The sequence below is a fragment of the Siphateles boraxobius genome, unplaced genomic scaffold (genome assembly GCF_051911475.1).
Source record: "Siphateles boraxobius isolate OS27281-9 unplaced genomic scaffold, OSU_SipBor_1 115, whole genome shotgun sequence".
In the NCBI taxonomy this organism is placed as follows: Eukaryota; Metazoa; Chordata; class Actinopteri; order Cypriniformes; family Leuciscidae; genus Siphateles; species Siphateles boraxobius.
Window position 1 is genome coordinate 539,724 of NW_027508717.1, and position 6,007 is coordinate 545,730.

The window sequence follows — 6,007 nt, forward strand, 5'->3', positions numbered from 1 at the left end:
TAATGCGGTCATGTGTTCCGGTGAGATGCGATGTGGTTCTGTTGTGATCTTTGTTTGGAACTATTTTCGCTGCTCAAATACAACAAAAACAGTCAATATTATGTCTAAAATGTAAGTAACTTAATATGAATTACTTGTTTATTAAAATGTCATGTGAAATCAGTGACACATTTTCAATCGTGACGGTATTCAGCACTCGTTGGTCGTGTGATGTTGCTTAACTGTACCATATCATATGTTATAAAAACTCCACATGAATTTTTTAACCGCTGATTTTTTAGACTCTCTGTGAGAGTCTGATTGTTTTCTCGACTCTAGGGATCTTCGAGATCAGTGAATCTCAACCTGCCACACAAGAGACTTAAAACAAGCTTTAAAATCAGCTAATAATCAATATGTTAAGCTGACATCATAATTTTTAAGTTTTTCATCACAACTTTTTTTTTTGTAGTTTCATCACTTTGTACTCCTATTTTCTGACACGATACAGTGATTTACACTCTAATCAGTATTTCATGTCCATTGATTTCTTTATGTAAGTGCGTGCTGTCATGACAGATCAGAGGAAATCTGTTTTTCTGCTCAAGACTGAAACTTGCTGGTGCCTTTAGGAATTAGATTTAAGGTAAAGTGCCATTTATTCCAATCATATTTCGCCCAAAATTAGAGTATTATTAAATAATCTCTCCTCTTTATTTCCTCCACTTAATTTCCTCCTCTAATTCCTTCACTTTTTTCTTATCCGTTTATCGCTGTCTTGTGCTTTCTGGTTTGCTTTTTATCTCTCTAAATCTTTTTTCTTGCAGAATGATGTCCTGTAAGCTCTGATGTGACCCGTGTTGAGAAGTGCAGAAATACAGGCTTTATTTCTTCTTTGGAAAACCAAGTGAAGATGTTTATTAGGGCTACATGGTAAATGGATGGTAATTTACACTGAAGAGTAACAAAAAAGACCACAAAAAACACCATAAAAATATAATAACAGTAATCCACATGACTTCTGCACTCCAAAAAGGCCAAAAAGTTACTATCATCTGCTGCTCTCAGACCCGTTCAAATCTATAAACGTATGCAAGGAAATGAAACCATAGTTGTGACTTATTTCTCATAATTTAAAGTAAATGTATTATTAATATGTAATAAAAGGTGACTTTTTTAAAAGATGTACCGAAACAGAAGCTCAAATACTCCATACCAGAAATCAATATCAGTGTGTAGAAGTGTATTTTTGTGTCTAAAGTTTCAGTAGTTCATTGTCATTCAAAATTAATTTAGGTCAGTGTGAAGAGTTCAGAGTCTATAATTGTGCGTCTTCTAAAATATAATCCATATCCTTGAAGGGGTTATATGTAAAAATGTTAATTTCATGTTCAGCCAGGTCTATAGTCTATAGTCTCAAATATACTTTAATCAAGTACTAACTATCAATCAAACTGCCAGAACAGTGTACATGTAAAGGGGTCCTGTTATGCCTTTTTACAAAGTCTTGATTTTGTTTTTGGGGTGTACTAGAATATGTTCTCATATGTTTTCATGCTTGCTTGATTGATTTAAAAAACTATAATTTTACATTATTACAGCTCATCTCTCCCCAGTCGGGTTGAACACGTCGTTTTCGAAAATATGAAATGTGCTGTGATTGGTTAGCTGGCCCAGTGTGTTATGATTGACAGCGCTTTAGCTCGTGTTTGGGAAATGTCCCGCCCTGTTTCATAACCGCAAGCTCTACTCCGATGTAAATATTAACTGTGGCTTCTATTTCAAACCATTTCTAGACCGATTCAGACCCTGACAATGTTAACGAAAAAGAGGATTGTGCTGAACGGATTTCAAGCACTGTCTGTGCTAGCACTGATTCCACAGGACGTTTCTCTTATACATTTTATACATGATCTAACACACCATTTAATCATGGTACCTGTTGGAAAACCATGGTAATACAAACAGTAATCGATCACAAAACTATGGTTTATTTTCCTAACGGGCGATGAACAGTGACAAAATCAAGAGCTTACAAAAGCTACAGTGAACCCTACATCAATGCTGTAATGTTAGTTAGCAGGCTAGCGGTGGCAAAGCTTTACATCATAGCTATCATAGCAAATACATAAAGCAAGACTGAGAAGTTGCACACACTTCAAGTTTTGTTTTCCTCCGATTGTGTCAGGCACTTAAATCAATAATATACTGAAACAACAAGCTGAGCAAATAAAAGGCGAGCCTAATGTTTATTAGCAAACTATGTCTGTTTGTGCTGAAATCCATCTCAAACTTGGCTCTGTTTGAGCTTTATTCTGCCACAGCTTATGAATGAACTTTGGAATAAGCGGTGAAACGAACAAGCACTCATTGCACACATGAGTTTGTTCTGATTATAAATGTCCTGAAAACTGAGACTGTGAAGAGAAGAAATGTTCTGAAGTTATCATGGCTACAATAAGCTTCGTCTTCTGCTGCTTTTGAGTCGCCGTGTCCAGTGAGTATCTCTACTGCCGCTCATTCTGAGTAGCACAAATCGAAATTTCACAATTAGTTTCTGACCAACTTTTTAATTTTTCCCCTCAAATATTCGCACTGCAAAAAGTGATTTGCTTTCATAATAAAATACATTTACTAAAGATGCAAAATGACACGTACATTCAAATTAAGTGAGATTTGTCCTTAAAACACATTACGTGTATAATTTTTTTCTTTGTTTAAATAATTCAAATATCGGAGAATAATCTTTTCCAGTTTAATAGGATACATTGTTGAGATGCATATGAAATCCATATGGAAACCCATTTCAGCCACACATGAGATAAATAATTATGCTTTAGTAAATCTTAATTATGACAATAAGTTGAGATGAAAAGTCTAAATTATGACATACAGTGGATAGCATAAGTGAACACACCCATGCTAAAGTTGACTAAAAAGAGGAATAAAAAATCATCTTTTGGAAATTGATCTTAATGCCTTAATTTAAAAAATGAGGAAAAATCCAACCTTTAAGGACACCAATTTTCTTTGTGAATGAATAATGTATCGTAAATAAATAAATGTTCTTCCTTAAAATACAGGTTGCATAAGTCAGGACACCCCTATGTTAAATTCCCATAGAGACAGCAGATTTTTATTTTTAAAGGCCAGTTATTTCATGGATCATGAAATATGTACGACCAATAGGGATAACCGCACCCTGGAGAGGATTGTGAAACAAAACCCATTCAAAAATGTGGGGGAGATTCACAAAGAGTGGACTTCAGCTGGAGTCAGTGCTTCAAGAACCACAGCGCACAGACGTATGCAAGACATGGGTTTCAGCTGTCGCATTCCTTGTGTCAAGCCACTCTAGAACAAGACACAGCGTCAGAAGCGTCTCGCCTGGGCTAAAGACGAAAAGGACTGGACTGCTGCTGAGTGCTCCAAAGTTATGTTCTCTGATGAAAGTAAATTAATCATTTCCTTTGTAAATCAAGGTCCCAGAGTCTGGAGGAAGAGAGGAGAGGCACAGAATCCATATTGCTTGAAGTCCAGTGTAAAGTTTCCACAGTCAGTGATGGTTTGGGGTGCCATGTCATCTGCTGGTGTTGGTCCACTGTGTTTTCTGAGGTCCAAGGTCAACGCAGCCGTCTACCAGGAAGTTTTAGAGCACTTCATGCTTCCTGCTGCTGACCAACTTTATGGAGATGCAGATTTCATTTTCCAACAGGACTTGGCACCTGCACACAGTGCCAAAGCTACCAGTACCTGGTTTAAGGACCATGATATCCTTGTTCTTAATTGGCCAGCAAACTGGCCTGACCATAACCCTATAGAAAATCTATGGGGTATTGTGAAGAGGAAGATGCGATACGCCAGACCCAACAATGCAGAAGAGCTGAAGGCCACTATTAGAGCAACCTGGGCTCTCATAACACCTGAGCAGTGCCACAGACTGATCGACTCCATGCCACGCCACATTGCTGCAGTAATTCAGGCAAAAGGAGCCCCAAATAAGTATTGAGTGCTGTACATGCTCATACATATCATGTTCATACTTTTCAGTTGGCCAACATTTCTAAAAATCCTTTTTTTATTATTGGTCTTAAGTAATATTCTAATTTTCGGAGTTACTGAATTTGGGATCTTCATTAGTTGTCAGTTTTAATCATCACAATTAAATGAAATAAACATTTGAAATATATCAGTCTGTGTGTAATGAATGAATATAATATCCAAATTTCACTTTTTGAATGGAATTACTGAAATAAATCAACTTTTTGATGATATTCTGATTATATGACCAGCACCTGTAGTCTAAGCAAACTTCCACACATGTATAGATAGGAGAGTATGTCGACATCAGTCAAGATAGTTGTCGCACGATTCCTAGATTGAGGATTGCGGTGACCCCGGAGGTCGGAGAAAGGCGTCTTCTGTTGTTGCATGCCGAAGTGTCCCATAGCTCCTATACAAGACCTGCACAGAACATACAACGCACACACAAAAGCACTAGGGAATCACAGTTTCTCCAAGGTTGAAGAGGGCCTGAGCTAACTATCATCAGGACAAACTACCAAAACATACTGATAATACATTCCCTCCTCAGGAAGAAGTACAGATATATAGACAGCACATGTTGAGGGTCACATCAGAATGTACCTAAAAGCAGCTGGTTAACACTCACAGCAAACATATGATTAAAAGTATATTTAAATTACTTATTGAGTATAGAAATGATTTATGTAGAAATGCTTATCCTTGATTATTGATCACTCATTACATATACATTGAAGCAGCAGTGGATTCCAATCCACCCCCTTCAGTATGCAATGATGTTAGCCAATCAGTGGTTCTTTACTGACAAGCCTAAAACTTTTTGCCACACCTGCCAGTGGCCGGTGACTTAAGAAAATATACCGGCCAAAAATATATATATTTCCCCCCCGGATTAATCCTTATTAAAGTTACAAAAGTTATTCAATCATGAGCAGTGATTTTTTTTTTTCCAATATTGTTTGATTAAGATTAAAAACACAGACAACGGCAGGAATATTAGGCTGCTGTCACTTACAGACATAATGCACAGATCCAATATACTGATACCTCACAGCGCGTGAGTAATGAAAGGAGTTCCCTTGTGCTTCTTCTTGTGCTTGAATATTTAATTTGGTAAGGCTTAAACATTCCTGACAATTAGTTATAGAGGGAACCTCATGGAACATATTAAAATAATAAACATTAAGATAATTTTTTAAAAATCCATGTGATGATCCCTTTAAAACCCAGTGGAGACGAGTAGGTTGAGATGTCCAATGTTTGTCCTTCTCTCTTCCCAAGAAATATCCTTCTTGCTCAGCTGATCAGAAGCAGCCAGACCTGCAACTACAAGTTTAACAATGAGCAGCACCACATGACCTCTGGAACTTGCCCCGAAAAACATGTTCTTGCCCTCTTTTCACGTAAGTGAAATAATAAATTCCTGTATCTCATGTAAATGTAGTTCATAGCTCTAGCAATGCCAATGTCATATCATGAATTTCAGCACGTTACCACCGTTTTTTTTTATATCAAAATAGTGTGAGCTAAGTACCTAAACAATATTCAACACAGTTTTATGATAGAAATGTTAATAACAGTAAAATCCGTGGTGCAAACTACTTGAATTCCACTGTTTTTAATTGAAAATATAGCCTGAATCATTTAAGTGATTCATAACTGAATGTCATGAGACAAGAAATATTTTGCTATTTTGGTTTTCCTACATATTAATAAGCACATGAATATGAGTGATTGTGTGCATGATAAAAACATTATTTGAAAATAATTCAAATTGATTACCATTTTTTTTTGTTATTTTAAATCCATTTAAATCCTTTGATTATTTAATTCCTTGAAATAAAAAAGACAATGACAGCCCCCCCCCCCCCCCGAAAAAAAACCCCGTAAGTGAAGCGAAGAGAGGTCGCCACAAGAGGGAGAGGACGTTCTGATTCAAGATTACGAGGAACATGAATTTAACAAAATAATGATGTGCACAGAT